The following is a 16,829-nucleotide window of genomic DNA, read 5'->3' as shown; positions in this document are numbered from 1 at the left end:
GAATCATTTGTTGTCAGCAGAAACACTGGGACTGGGATATAGGCCATGCGACCTTGGGGATCAGTTTAAATGCAATCTGTCCGAAATTCGTGAAAGTGATCTGCTATTGATGATATAAACTCTTGTGATCCTTTTGGGGTGGGCTATCTGTCAGTTCTGTACTCCCATTAACACACACACACACACAGGCTCGTGAATAATTTACAGTCATGTTCTTTTCTCAGCTATGTATCATCTACAAAGGTCATTTTCTCAGTTTGACCTTTTTTTACAGTAAATTTTGTGTTCCTGTAGCTCAGTTGGTAGAGCAATATGTTAGCACTGCAAAGGACAAAGGTTTGATCCCAGGGAACACACTTACTGATAAAATGTATATCTTGAATGCACTGTGAATTTTCTTTGGATAAAGGGGTCTTTCAATACAATGTATTTTTTGTCTTTTATGTATTTCACATTGTTCACATTAGAATAAAAAAGATTATTAAGATCTAGAATTTGCAGTGAAAACATGTAGGATTATGTGTTTAAAAATGCTAAATTGTATATGTACCCTAAACATTTATTATAATGATCATTATTAATAAAAGCCACCATTCATTTTCATTGTATGGAAAATGCAGGAATCAAAGTACGTGGTTACTCTCACTGTCAGTCTCTGTGCCTTTTATGTTACAGTAAAGGGTATATTATGACAGCTTTTTCATTTTTGAGTGAACTATATTTTTAACACAACAATTTATGTGTTCTCAAACTCAGACTACATATCCCATAATCCCACATCTTCAAGTCACATGAGAAGCAGCAAGGAGCAGATGGTACAGAGTCATGTGATGTTGTCAGCCGGGATTGAATCTGTGAGGTTGCGTCTGATGTGAGTGCTAAGGCGAATTGCTATCTCTCTGGAAACGGTAATGTATAAAATCATCTTTGTTTAATTGTGTCTTGTTTAAAGAAATTGTTATTTTGGCTGGTATTACATTAGGTGGAGGGTTGTGTGTGAGGATGGAGAGGATGTGAGGGGGAGGGTGGGCCAGAAAAGGATGCTTTTTTGTTACAGCTGAGTACCATCTTTCTGCTTCAGCAACATTCAGAGTTACAGTACAATGCGCGTCATACCAGTTACACAGATTGTAGTGCATGTAGACATAATGCTCCATATTTATGCAATATATAGATTGCACGGAAGTGGTTACAAATGTAGTTTACTATGGCTATAAGAGGGCCGGCTATTGTATACTGTATGTGTCATCTTCAGTCAACCAATCAGATTAGCCTGAATCATTAGGTAATAATGAGCTTTTATATTTCTGTTTGGCTGTAGTACAGTCTTGTTCGCTTGCTTTGGTTTTTAACACACATTTCTTTTGTAAATTGGGTTTTGATTTAACCTCTTATTCAATACTGACTCTGTTGTTTACTAATTAATATCTGTGTAGGCATGCTTTACAATAAGTTTCGTATTTCCTGTTCATTTCCTGTTTTATTTTTACAGAATGTTCTTTACATTGTGAAGCAAGATTTTATGTAGAAAACAGTAAATCACATTTTAGTCAATATCCTATTATCTGCCAAATTAAAATAGTGCTGCTGATAAAGGATGTAGTCTGGACCATTAGGTTCCCGTACTTTCAAGAATAACAAAATTAGCACCATCAATTTTTTTTAAGAAACATTGCTAGCTAAGTTTACACAAAGAAGTGTATTTGGGCACATAATACATTGACTGTACTCCTGGATTGCCATCTGGTTGTGGACTGAATATGTACAGGAAATGTTAATCTGACATAGCTAGTGCCCACACTGCCGTTCAGCAAACCGTTAGATAGACCGTTAGATGCCAGGCTTGGCACTGTTTGCGCACCGATCCACAAACAGAAAGTAAACTTTTTGTGGAGAGCCAATATGAACAACAGAAGAGTTGTAATATTTGACAAAGCATGGATTTTTACATTCAGAGTTTTCACAACATGGTCGTTATTGTAAAACTTATTGTGAAACTTTTAATAAAATGCTAAAATGACTTCTATAAATATTTAATTTTAGGCATTAAAATGACATCTCATGTTATTATTACCATAGCAGCTAGGAATTAAAAGCATGTTGTCAGAGTAATGATATTTGATGAGTTTTTAAATGCGTCTCCCCAGTATATGAATCACTCCTACACTGCAAAAATGACTTTCTTACTTAGTATTTTTGTCCTGTTTTCAGTAGAAATATCTAAAAATTCTTAAATTGAGATGCTTTTTCTTGATGAGCAAAATGACCAAAGAAAATAAGTAGTTTTTAGACAAAAAATATACAATTTAAGTGAATTTGTGCTTAAAACAAGCAAAAATATCTGCCAATGGGGTGAGAAAAAAAATCTTGAAATACGTTTTCTTTTTTCTTAAACACTTAATTCAAGCTAATTTTTCTCACCTCATTGGCAGATTATTAAGCTTGTTTTAAGCACAAATTCACTTAAATTGTATATTTTAGACTAGATTTATTTTCATTTTGCTCGTCAAGAAAATACATCTTAATTTAAGAAGTTTTAGATATTTCTACTGAAAACAAGACCAAAATACTAAGTAAGAAAGTCATTTTTTGCATTGTATACCCCTACTAGTAAGACTAATTGCAAAATATTAAGTTAACCTCAGCAGATATCACATTTATTTAAACAAAGTGAATTAATTAAAGCAGTTTTTAATTCGATACATATCTAGCAGCAATGCATTCTGGTTAATGAAACGGCCCCTACGTTCCTACAATATTTCAAACCCGTCGCACTTTTCTCTCTTTCCCGTCTCATCTTATTAAACCCAGCATGACCTGATGGGCAGGCAGGGCAATTCATAATGTCTACGTGGATTTTAAAGAGATCATTGGTGCCTTTTAGTTCTCAAATTTGCATCTTTCTCACTTCAATTTTAAGAAACTGATGGGAAAGTAACAGCCGATGTTCTCTACACCATTATGATTAAAGTACAATTACAACATAGCGGTCCACATCTCAGGACCACTTTCATGATTACCCTCACTCGTGATTGGGTTGAGAAAGCAAGTTGACACAATGGCATCATAATTAAGAAGGCAATTGTCACATCTCAAAAAATGGTGCATCGCGGACATAATTTTCCAGCCAATCTAAAGATTATGTTGTGCTCACGACAGGCATGAGATTGGGTTGTAATTACTTGATTGCATAAGTAAGAAACTCGAAATCTCCGTAATTGGACCGCATTATATGAGGCAGGCGCTCAGGAAAAAGCCAAGTTGGGATTTAATTTGTGTACTCCTGCAGACAAGAGGTTTCAGCAAACCAGATAACAAGCCCTGTGCTTTAGTGATGTGTGATAATGGGTGGACAAGGATTTAGATCCAATTAAAGTAATAAGTGTTCAAAGTGCTAAAAGATAAGGCATAAGGTCTGGGACACTTGTCAAACTGCTGTCTGTTATAATGGGAGAATTGGGTAAATCTAAAGAGGAAAACTAACTACAATAATAAACAGTCACAAACAATCGTATGGACACTCTTTTTAGTATATGAAATATGGATTGCGACTAGAGGTCTTCTAGAATTCAAAGATCAGACTCAACCCAGACCAAATCCAAAACCAGATCCAAATCAATTCTTACCTGAACATGATGTTTATAAATTCATTCTAAATTCGTCCTGTAACGTTTAGTCTGATGTTAAAAAATATTTATTTATTACACATAGGGCTTTCACGATGATGAGATTTGCCTGACAGTTAATAGTTTGATAAATTGTGGCGATTATGGCGATTCATTGACTGTTTTAGGGCTTTGACATTTAAAGCAACACTATGTAGTTTTTTTACCTTTAAATAATGTCTCTAAAATTATTTCAGTGATAAAACAACTTTTAACTGGACAAATTGTACTGTTGCTGCAACCTGAACAGCCTCCTAGCTGCTACAAGCACACTCTGAAAGTGGCGGTGGAGGGTAGGAAACACAGCCCCGCCCCTCCACCTGCCTGCAGAAGAGTGTCTGATACCAAGCACTGTTGCGCTTTTCAACCACATGGGGGAGCTGTAAGTCATATTTACATGGAAATTACATAGTGTTGCTTTAATTCTCATAAATGTTTTTTGTTTGTTCATAAAATTAATTGTTGTGATTATTTAAATTAAATATTTTGCAAGGTTTACCTGGCAGTAAATATTAATACACATAACATATATTATAAAGTAATTATTAAATTAATATATCTTTAAAAACTGAAAATTCTTCATAAGAAATAAACACAATAAAATGTCTGAAAAATAACTGAAAATAAAAATGCAATCAAAAGAAACTGACTATACCAGAACAGGCCTTAAATAATAATGTAGCCAATACTACTAACGTCATATTAGCATTGGACCACATGTTTGTAGTGGCTGCAAAAAAATCAATTCCTTACAGATGATTAACAATAACATCCTTCACTTTCCTACATTTGGAATTGCTGTTTTGGAAATGTATGTTTTACCTGGCAGTTCATACTGCTTATCAAAGTTTTGCAGCATTTCTTTAAATGCTATTTTTTTCCATTGTATTAAATGGCTTTGCAATGTATCGTGTTACACTGTCAGTTAAGAAGCGCCATCTGATACGGTCTCGTTTATACAGGTGTTGCAGCTCCCCCTTGTGTTTTTTAGAAGGATATGCAATCATTGCGGTGATCTGAACTCATTGCGATGAGGTCAAACAATTGCGATGAGTCGATTATTTAATCATGGTGACAGCGCTAACTATACATTTATAATAAATTACCTGCTTCGAGGTACTCATTCCAAGTTTCAGAACCAAACCTGCTCGCTTCTTGGGTCAGACCTCGGGTATTCGGATCCAAGTTAAACCCTGAAGACATAATTTACCCCCATGCATTTCACAAAATGCACAATAAAGATCTTTGCACATAAAGATCGTCCAAAATTTCGCTAGTAAAAAATAAATACGTTACACACTGCCAAAATCAAGAATAGCATCTGACAAGTTGATGAACATTATCTCGCAGCACATGTATGTAACAAAGAGACGGAATATAAAGACAGATAAAGAGTGCCGTAATTGTCAGGTATACTAGCCCCTTAATTAAAATGTAAAATCTGCATTTAACTAGTAGAGATGTAACAATTACCGGTTTACCGCCATTAAAATGTCCAACAAGTTAGTATTACGGCGTCGTTTTTTTATTACCGTTTAACCATACCAGTGTCAAGGCTAGAAAACCCCTGTCCAGCATCAACCAATAAAAGCAATTACGTTAGACAAACTGTGAGATACCGGCTGGTACCGCCGGTTGTGACGCAGGTACGTCCCAAAAAATCTCCAATGAAAGATGACTCAACCGACAAGTTTATTTACAGTGATTGGAAACCAATAAATAAGTGCAATAAATAAAGTAATCCAAAGTACCAAAAAAAGTATGAAAGTACATTGGAGATTTTTTGGGACGTACCCATGTCACACTCACCGGCAACAGCCAGTATCTCACACAAACACACTCATTCAAGTCTGCTTCCATGTGTTTGTGGTGACAGTGCTTCACTGACTGAATTTAAATTAATAAAAAATTCACATTTTGGAAAATCTAGTTTGTACTAACACATGTTTACGTAATATTTCTTTAGACAGATCCATCTTTTCTATTAGTTTTCCATTAAATGATGTGATCTGATGAGTTTAAAGCTCCTTTCCAATTTGTTTTTTTTTTTCTGGGATTGCTGTGAGCGCAGGTGTCATGCAGCTTACTCCTGGGTCCTGAAGTCCCCCATATTTCTCGCAGATAGACTTACTGATTTGTCCTTTGTTTATATGAAAATCTGATTTACTCACTTGGGTTTTATTTGAACTAAATGAACATTTATCTCATGACCCCAAATGTGCCATTATTAATGTAAGTTATTTGATGTTTATGCAAACAAACATGCACTCACATGTAAAATCAATTTTTAATTTGGTTTGCATCAGTACTTTTTTTTGCATTTCTAGAAATTGTTTACAAAACTATGATAATATTGATAATCCTGGTGATTGTGGTCACTATAACCATGATGTAACATTTTCATACCGTTTCATCTCTCCAGTGTAGTGAACACAAGTAGACAGCGGCAGTCAGCAGCTCCCAGCAGGGAGGAACTGAGAAAGCTGCCTTGCTCAAGTCCCACATGAAGCCCATTGATATTGTCCACATGTAATCGCATGTGTAAAAATACAGTATCTCCACATGCATACAATGTGTCACCACATTTCACATGGGCACAAAAATGTTCCATGCGTAAAAAATCATGTTTTTCTGTAAGGGCTGTAAAGCTGCAGTTTGTTGTGGTATGAACTCTTGTGTTACTGCAAACATCTTAAAGGTGACATAGAATGATTGAACGGGGTATTTATCCTTGTTCTGTGATGTGACATGTAGACAAAAATGTTTTTGTTTGGGTCGTAATGCCTTAGAAGCTTCCTAAAAACCTCTCTCAGATAGCTCTATTAGGGTGGGGGATTTTAAACAAGTGGTTTTGCACCTATTTGGCTCCCCCTACTGGCTTAACTTGCAATCTCATTACTGATTGGCTGACTTTGCTGCCACTCTAAAAATGTAGCCAATTATTTTAAAGTGGACGGGCAGGGAGATGCCTGTGATGTCATAAGCATCAGTTTTTCAGATTGGGCTGTTTTCTGGCTGACATTTCTAAAAGAGGAATTTCTATGAGACAGATGTTTAGCATGTCTAGAACTTTTGTATGTTTTGAATGCGGGTAGACTACCATTATTCAACAAAGACAAGGTAAAAATGGTTTTTCACTAACTGTCTCCTTTAACCAATATGAAATGATGATGATGTACAGAAAGGATGGTTTTGGTCACATTCACCATTACCTACAACATCCATTAGATATCCAAACAATTCGATTCGATCGTATTGCACTTTATTTTTGTCCCTTCGTGTGATTAGAGGAACCCATTGATTGTATCAAATTAGCTGAGTAATTGATTGTAACTGGTTATTAACCTCTGAGAACTTTGTGTCCAGCATGCCATTGCACGAGGATAGGCCTTAATCACTCACAAATGGCAGCCATTAATGAGATTAGTTCCTGGTTCTGCTTCATAACTTTATTTGTTCCAGGAGGCATTGACAAGGGCATCCAGATGCTGAAGTTTACTTTTCTGCGAATTGATTCTCCCTCTATTAAACCAGATTCTCTATCACATTGATGAATGGAGGCCCGCTAAATGTGAGGTACAATAAATATGACTTTTTAAGTACAGGGCGATAACAGGATTTTGAGCACATTTGCGAAGCCAAATCAGATATCATCTCACAAAGACATTTCTTTGGCTGAGATTATAGATGAGATTATGGAAGATATGACGTGCAAAACCTGCTCAGCATGAAGATCTGTTCTATAGATGCTGCTGTATTTCAGTGTTTATCTGACTGCAATGGTTATTACTTTCATCAAATAACTTGAACTGAGGAACGCTTTGCTATTTGATAACTCTTGAACTGTACCATAATATTCGGTATGGGGAGCCAAAGGCAAAAATAGCTTCTGCTCATTATCAGATGGCGCACTGAAATGACACAGACTTTGACAGGTTATGGAAAATAGGGAAATAATGTGACTCATCGATGGCAGATTTTACCATCTGCCACATTACGTCAAAGAATCACCAAAACAGATCTCTATGTGATGTCATCACCTGTGCTAATGAGCACCTATTATTTTTTATCATTTTCTTTAACTTGAACATCTACTATACCACTTTATATGCACTCTCAGAAAAAAAACGTACAAAAGTTGTCACAGGGGCGGTACTTTTTCAAAAATTACACCTTTGTACCTAAAAGGTGCATATTGGTACCTTAGCGGTGCATACTGGTTACCTAAAGGTACATAAATGAACCAAAAGGTACATAGATAGGAACTGTCCCTTTTGTACCTTTTGTAGTGTGTACATATGTCAAAAAGGTTTATGCTACTTGATGGACTTATGGCCGTTGTATGTGGCAAGCGGCGAAATTGGCGCCCAGCTTCAGCTTTTCTTGTGTAGTGGAAGCATTTTGTGCAGCATTTAGTGCCAATCTGTTTATCTTCAATGGCACCTGCCATGAAGAGCCGTGTCCGCAAAAGGAATAGGATTTTGGGTGCACGAGCAAGGCGTGTGGACCAACTTTGCTTCACTTATGTACCCCCCCCCCCGTTTTGCCATTTCCGCATGTCTCCTATAAAAAAAAAAAATAAACACTTGCGGTTGCTGCGTACCGTGTGAAACGGCCAGAAGTATTATACAAAGTACCCTGGAGTGGCATATAAAGACAATTACTGTACGTTCCAGGACCCAGCCGAAAAGACCTCATGCATGTTCCTTCTTATGTCAGTTGGATTATGAGTATGTTGGATTGTGGAAAACCCATCACCAGTATGTACTGTAGCTGTAGGGGGGGACATATGTGGTGTGAGGAGAGAACCAGAAGGCTAGAAGTTGGAGGTCCAGTGTACCATCTGTTTTTCTCCCCTTCATGAGCCATGGAGCCCTTGGAGCTCATAGTGAGAGCAGCTTTCCCTAAGTCCAAACCTAAAACAGCTTGTAATCCCAAAGGGGGGTCATAACCATGTCCAACACTGACAGCCGAAACAGCCCTGGGTCCTGTTTAAATGTCTACATATCATGTGCCATGTTGTCTCATGCAGATGAAGATCTTGCTGCTATTATGCTAAAAAACAAATATTTGTGATTTAACCAAAAAGTATCACATTGTTATACAGTGGCAAGAAAAAGTGTGTAAACCTTTTGGATTTTCATAGTTATCTGAATAAATTTGTCATAAAATGTGATCTGATCTTTATCTTAGTCAAGGGTATTGACAAACATAATGTGTCTAAAAATAATTACACAAAAATCCTGAACTTTCATGTCTTAATTGAGAACATCCAAAAAACCTTATAGTGCTTGTGGAAAAAGTATGTGAACCCTTGAGTTAATGACCTCAAAAAAGCTGATAAAATTAATTGACTGATAAAAACCCGTTAAACTTTTGGATTTTGCTCTGCACAAGAAGAACCATATGTGATCCATGCCTCGCCAAAAGAGCTTTCAGAGGAGCTATGATCATGAATTGTTACTTTACATAAAACTGGAAAGGGTTACAAAGTTATTTCAAATACTTTAAAAATCCACCAGTCTACAGTTTTACAAATGGAGACGCTTTGGGACTACTCTACCAAGAAGTGGGCACCAAGTCAAAATGACACCAAGAGCGCAATGAAGACTCATTAATGAGGTAAAGAAAACAACCCTGCATTACAGCCAAAGATTTGAAGGCATAGAACTTGCTAACATCTCCTTTTATGTGTCTACAATGCGTAAAACACTGAACAAGCAGGGTATCCATGGCAGGACACCACGAAGTAAGCCACTGTTTACTAAAAAGAAGATTGCTGCATGCCTGAAGTTTGCAAAAGAGCACATTGACACTCCACAGTGGTATTGGCAAAATGTTTTGTGGACTGATGAAACTATGATTATTTTGAAGAAAAAAAAACACAGCGCGCTACATCTGGCATAGAAAGGGCACGGCGTATCATCATGAAAACATCATCCCAATTGTAAAATATGTTGGAGGAAACATCATGATTTGGGCCTGCTTTGATGCATCAGGGCCTGGCCAGCTTGCAATCATTGAGGTGAAAATGAATTCCTATGTATATCAGACAATTCTTTAGGATAATGTAAGAATGTCTGTACGTCAACTGAAACTGTGTAGAAGGTGGGTGATGCAACAGGACAATGACTCAAAACACCAGAGAAAGTCCACAACAGAATGGCTTCAGAAAAACAAAATCCGAAAATCTGGAGTGGCCAAGTCAGAGCCCAGACCTCAACCCAATAGAGATGCTATGGATTTACTTGAACAGGGCCATACACAGTAAAGTTTTTGGACACATTCCTGTTAAACATGTCAACCAAAATCATCCTAAATAATATAAAGAACATTCTGTAAAAATATAACCTTGATTAGGCCATGTCAGAGATTGAATTTTGTGACTGAAATCAATGATTGAAATCAAACTTTGATGCTTCTAATTTCATAAATAAACAAACTTAAGCCTGCATGTCTCAGTCAGGGTCACTCATCTTGAAATACCATGTAAATACCACAGTACAGTGATTTTTTATTTATTTTTTCATAACGTTGTTTATATTATAGCACGATGGTACTGTATGTCATTATTACTATACTAAAGTACCACCTCACAGCCATTCTTCTGCAAGTATACCCTTGATTTAAGTAGCTGGTATTAGTAGACCTGAAATGCATTCTTACCTCCTGACACATATCATTGTGAAACAAAATGCTGACATGGCCTCGGGTTGTACTTTACGTATGTTCTTCCCTAAACGAAAACAAACTAGCATACTAATTTCATTTATTGTCAACATGACATATGAACCTACTTTGTGAACTGTTTGAAAAATTGGTCTGTGGTTGTGTGTAGGCAGCTGTGTTGGAATATGGCTAATATTCTTGCATTTGTCACTCAATTTCTGCATCATTGTTTGCTTTAGGCACCCGGACTCAGTCAACCCCCCTCGTCTCTTTTAATGAAGCTTTTGCTTCATCTTGTTCTCATACACTGTCAGTGTACATGTTGACATAAGGCGTTCTTACATGTGATCCCCACATTTTGAAATTGAACTGAAATGAGCGAGGCTGTGTTTAGCCCTTGAGCATCACATCAGTGAAATCTTGCCACATCTTTTTTCGATTTACTACGCACAACTACCCAAAATACCCTTGATAACAACCTCGATGACTAAAGCTGTAGATAGTACATAATGTCATTTCAGTCCATGAACGTATGCTTCCTGTAGTTGTGCTATTATTGTACCATGGTCTGCCTGTATTTGTGTGTATCTGTGTGTTTTTTCACTAGCATATGTTGTATATAATGTTTCACTATATGGATTAGTGTGGTGGACAGGTTTATGTAGATTTCTAATGGTTTTAGGGGTTTGGCTGTTAGCACAGTCAAGCAAGCCATCTCAGTAAAGGAGGATCATTCAATTCATGGACTTTAAATCCCCTTTAGGTGGATTTACATTTTACTTATAATTTACTAAAGTCATGTAGGTTCAGTTTCCTATACAGGGCTTAGATTAATCCAACAATAGGCCTTAGTTATATTAGGACATTTAAAGAGTCACACAGATCCAAAATCGAAAATGACCTGTATTGCAGTGTGTCATGTAGCTGTCCATCAAAACAATTTGCAAAGTAGTTGAACCAAAAAGTGCACGATTAATAAAGTTTTGGCTTCTAAAGCAGGGAGTCGACTCTGAATTGCTGAAACAAGTCGTCATATGGATTGAATCTCCTGCCTGTTTTTATCCACATAATACCAACACTTTGCATAATAATCTCCACCTACAGCCTTTCCTGGGAGAAACAAAAACTCTGACCTAACTAGCTAGTTAGTGTGTAAACATCATATCACACTGTGTTTTCAGTTTGTGTTGTTTTCACTTCCAAAGGATGAAGATATGAAGAATCAGTGGTTAAAATTACTTTTTCAAGAGGGATTTACTAAACGTTTGGCTGTGAAGAATCAGTGGTTAAAATTACTTGGTCAAGAGGGATTTACTAAACGTTTGGCTGTGAAGAATCAGTGGTTAAAATTTCTTTTTCAAGAGCGATTTACTAAACGTTTGGCTGTGAAGAATCAGTGGTTAAAATTACTTTTTCACGTAGGGATTTACTAAACATTTGGCAATGAAAGATGGTTCAGTACCCACTTTATTTTGAACAACATGCGTCTCCTAACCACAACCTGTAAGTATGATTATTTCATTGTTTATTTTCCCCCGAGTGTTGTAAAATGTCTAGTTTACTGTAATGTCTTATCAGTAAGCTGCGCTAGCAACGCATGTTGCAGTTAAACTGTGGCCCGGTTATCTAACCCTAAAGGGGAATCGTACCCAGATCGCCGTGTCGTAGGTCCATGATGCTACAACGGCGCCACAATGTCACATGATATAAGTCTCTCTCTAAACTCTCCAAGTAGCCTCCACTAAAATTCACATAAAAAATAGTGTTTGGGCGCCAGACAGGACTTATATATGCAAGCAATATAACATTACTTACTAGTACAAAAGCATGAGGGCCAAGTCAGCATCGGTCAGAAACCCCTCCTCCTTCTTTAGTTCACGCCAGCGAGGGAACGCTGGCCCAATATAATTGATCCTCATCCTTATTTTTATTCCGTCACTCTCCCCTTTTCTCTTTCTGGTCTCCTCCAACAAAACCTTTGGTTTCTTTTTCTTAGTTGCTGCTTCGGCCATGACAAAAACATCAGGAAAATAAATAGTTGCGCTCTCATGTCCGAATTTGAGGAAGTGGAGAAAGTGACGTATGCCGTAAAGCAGATTTTTGTAGTTTTTTGTAGTTACTACCCGGAGTTTAAAAGTATGAGTAAAAGTGATACAGACCCCGTCAGGCTATGATAGACATGTCATTCAACCTATTTTAAGGCGATGTACCATCACAAGGGTCTTGAAAGTATATTATGAAGGTTGAAAAATTACAAAGTGTCACTTTAAACTCTTTATATAATACTGTAATTTTAGCAAGCGGCTAACGCATGTGCACTAACTTATTGTTTACATTTTTGCTATGGTCCGGTTAGCTTACATACTTGCTTAAATGGGTGTAAAATCAAGATTCAAGATTTAATTTTTTAAATGTTAGTGTCTGTCGTAGTTTTTATTGCTTGATTAATAATGAATGATGTGTATTGATGTCGGTGTTTAAACGCTTAATATACTGTCAGGGAGTTACGTTAGCAAGCGGTTAACGCTAGGGCTGTGTATCACCAACAATTCCCCGATACGATGCGTATCCCGATACAAGGGTCCCGATACGATGCGCATCACGATACGAGACTATTTTGAATTACATTTTTGTTCAGAATTTAGTAACATTATTTTTATTATTATTTGTTTATTGTACATTGAATAAGCAGTGTTGACTTGTAACAGTTGTGTTTTTGCCATTCATTTATTAGCTATTAGAAATATTTAAAATCTTAGTACTTAACTTATGTTTTTTTAAAAGCAGTTTAACAAAGATGGTGCCTTACTCTTGTCTCTCATTATTCTACATCTATGAATATATCTATAAACATGCAGTCAGACTTAATACTATTTAATAGAAATCAGATTATTAATGTGACAGCTATAGTTTAAGTAGCTCTGTATCTCTTCTCTAGACGTACACTTTTCACATGCAAATCTTTGTCGTGTTTCTTCTCAAATGCGTCAGTACTGTTTTATAAGAGCATGGCTAATAAAGCCCTTTGCAGTAGTATAGGCTAAGATATCTGCGCTTTCATACTGAACTCATTGACTTTAATGCGCGCGCGCGCGAGAGAGAGCGCGAGTACGCAGCTCACTATGCTGACACGTGCGCCAGCGAGACAGACACGCAAAGTAAAAAAAATACCCCGCCACCTTTAACTCTACGTACTCCGCGGGACACATGCGTCCTTTCCATATGGATCACAGATCAACAGCAATTCTTCACGTTACTTTCAAAAGTACATCCGAATCGATACGGAAGGTGCTGTATCGATGCGCGCATCGTCAGGCGTCCATGACGATGTATCGTCGTATCGATATTTTGAACACAGCACTAGTTAACGCATGTTGCACTTAAGGTTTTGCTATGGCCCGGTTAGCTTACATAAATGCTTAAATGAGTGTAAAAACATTAGTTTCTGTCGTCGTTTTTATTGCTTGGATTAATGATGAATGACGTGTATTGATGTCGATAATGTCTTCTCAGTAAATCATGTTAGCACCAGGTCAATACATTGCGTTGCACTATTGGTGGTCTGTACCACTGATCTCTGGTTTGTGTGGAGACTGTGTCAGATGACCAATCAGAGCAGAGTAGGCTACTGAAAGGTAGGGTTTAGGCAGACTGAGTCGTTGAACGGCTTTTCCCAAATTGTTTGGGGATCTCTTAGAAATTGGGTAATGTTAAATTTATATTTTGAGAAAATTACAGTGTTTTTTTTACCTTGCATGCATTTAAACCTGTTGTTTTGGGACTTATAAACAGTGATAGTACGCTAAATATTTGCATCTTACTGGCTCTTTAAGAAGTTTTTACAAACATACTTTACAAAAAACATTACTGGTGTGGATCTTTAACCCTGATGAATCCAAGAACCCTTTGATTATCAGCAATAAACATTGGCCAAATTTGACCCGTGGGTTCTCCAGGGTTAAACAAAACATTGATGTACAGTATAGGAAGATATGTCAGTGAAAACATGCATTTTAGTCTGGAACTAGGATAAGCCCTGTCCGGGAAACCACACAAGACATACATTGCTGTTCTGATACACAGAGACGAATTATGGCTGCACTGAGTAATTTCTGATACTGTGCTCATGTTCCTGTATAGCTCTAGCAGTGCTAAAGGTCAAACCAGGGAACTCATTAAAATGTATACCTTGTAATGCACTGCAAGTTACTTTGGATAAAAGCGTCTGCCAAATGCATAAATGTAAATATATCTCACATTTGACAACTTTCCAGCCAGGATAGCATTGTCAGACTTGTAAAACTGGAGAAGTGCCTCCCAGGTGACTCATTTTAAATAAATTATGAGGCAGAACATGTTGATAAAGCCAAATAACACATAAACAGTGGAGCCAGCTTTGCTTTATAATGCATTTAAATGCACAGATGGGATGATTGAAAAGCAGAGAATAAAAGCTGTGTGTGACATCTAAACAAAAAGGAGAAATGTAGGATGTGTGACCAGTATATGCTTTAGTGCACTCTAACAAATTAAATCTTTAAGGTCTCTATGCACCTTCTTCTTTCTAATAGAAGCTTACACAGTTTTCCTTTCGCCATGTGGACGGCCTGCATTTAGCTTTATTGATACCTACCTGGCCCATCTGTTTTCTTATCTTATAAATTTGACAGTATCATGAAAAACAAGGCAGGCCATCTTTTGTTTTAAATTGAGCAGCTGGTCTTATATGGCACCAGCTGTAAAAAATGAGACACAACTTAATGACTTTCAATCAGCAACAGTGTATGTCTGCCGGACTGCCTAACCATGAGGCCCAAATGTGTTGACAAGGTTTATACATAGACACAGACAGAGATTTTGAAATTTACCAGCCTCTTGTGTTGGAGGTGTTTTGTTTTCGTGTTAAGAACAATAGTTGTGCATCTGTGAATTGTATCCAGCTATAGGCTTCTGTAATTTAGTTATGTAGTCGCAGAAGGCTATAAATAGTTTCTTTCTTTCTTTTTTTCTTTTTCTTTTTCTTTCTTTTTTTCTTTTTCTTTTTTCTTTCTTTTCACTTTCTTTTATGAAAGTGGAATATTTCTTTAAAGTAAATGGAACAAAATAATTTTACAATTACAACACATCACATAATTAAATCCACAATCATATCTTGACATAGAAAAGAATATAGCATCACATTAAATAATGCTTCATTATTCATACCCATAGATGATAATGTCTGAAGAGTAAAAATCCAATACAACTCACGTCTCTGTAGGAGCAATCCAATAGCGCCTCTTCTAGGTGGCACATTCCCTTTTTTAATCCCGCAGAAATGTTAGAAAGAAACATCATGATTTAAAATGGATAGTTAACATACTTTTGATGTTTACTCTTATGTTTACTTATTCTTTGTTTTAGTTAACGTGAAGGATTTCCAACATAACCCAAACCACAAGGACACCGAATCAAATAATTAGATTCAATATTACTAAGGTTAAAAACTATTTGAGCAATTCCGGCATTATGGATGTGACATTTCAGTCAAAAATTTATATTCAATACAATTTCTCAGAGAATGCACTACTGTATTACCAATACCGGATTTTCTGGACTATAAGTCACACTTTTTTCATAGTTTGGCAGGTCCTGGAATTTATAATCAGGTGCGACTTATATGTCAAAATTATTTAATATGAAGCTAGAGAAACCATTACCGTCTACAGCCGCGAGAATCCGCTTTATGCTGCTCCTGTATTTATGTAATTCAATGGATTCAGTGATGCGGAATGATTTCGCAACCTTTTTGAACTTTATTTGGCTTGTCAAGTTAATTTAGCCCATTTAGCCTCCCAGGTATGTACTGTATGCTATTGTGTATCGTGTAAAAAACTGTTTTTGTTACTTTAACATGTACGGACATCTATTCAGCCTGTTAGGTGTCCGAACATGTTAAAGTCTGTTACAAGTTAAAGTTATTTTAAAGTCTGTTCTTTGGCTTGGATTTTGTGAAATCATTTTCAAAATAAACACGACGTAAGTCTAGTGCGACTTATATATGTTTTTATCCCTCTCAAAACGCATTTTTGACTGATGCGACTTATACTCCAGAGCGACATATAATCCGGAAAATACGTTATATTGAATATCTGTACATTTTTTACTAAACCCTTGATGATATAGTCCTGACATCAGAAAAATATTAGTCTATACCATAGCCTTGTAAAAAAATATCACCTTTTGGTTTATGAAAAGCACTTTTGAAGCCAATAGTTGGCAGAGCCTGCCATCGCCATCTTGGCAGCACATCACTCATGGATAATCAAAAATGGGCAAAGAGGTAGGACAAAGAGGTGGAGTTGAGGTGGCTGGTTGCTGAAACCACGCCCACCTAACTTGAAGGTAGTGACAACAGTGACAGTTCACCTGTCACTCAAGTGGCCATGCGCTTAATTATGCAAAATTTTAAGGCTTAACTCTTTCCCCGCCATTGACTAGTTATCTCATCAATTA

At 36.8% G+C, this 16,829-nt stretch overlaps 1 protein-coding gene across 1 annotated transcript in view; it reads left to right on the top strand.

The window, feature by feature from the left end:
* The first annotated feature begins 756 nt into the window (after positions 1-756).
* The window catches only part of tsnare1 (T-SNARE Domain Containing 1), a 188,791-nt gene continuing 172,718 nt past the window's right edge, over positions 757-16,829 (top strand). Inside the window, exon 1 of the mRNA XM_065239873.1 lies at positions 757-908. The gene's annotated coding sequence lies outside the window, so the exon portion shown is untranslated. The remainder of the gene's footprint in view (positions 909-16,829) is intronic.

The sequence above is a fragment of the Paramisgurnus dabryanus genome, chromosome 13, assembly GCF_030506205.2.
Source record: "Paramisgurnus dabryanus chromosome 13, PD_genome_1.1, whole genome shotgun sequence".
NCBI lineage: Eukaryota > Metazoa > Chordata > Actinopteri > Cypriniformes > Cobitidae > Paramisgurnus > Paramisgurnus dabryanus.
This window is presented reverse-complemented; position numbering and strand designations above follow the sequence as displayed.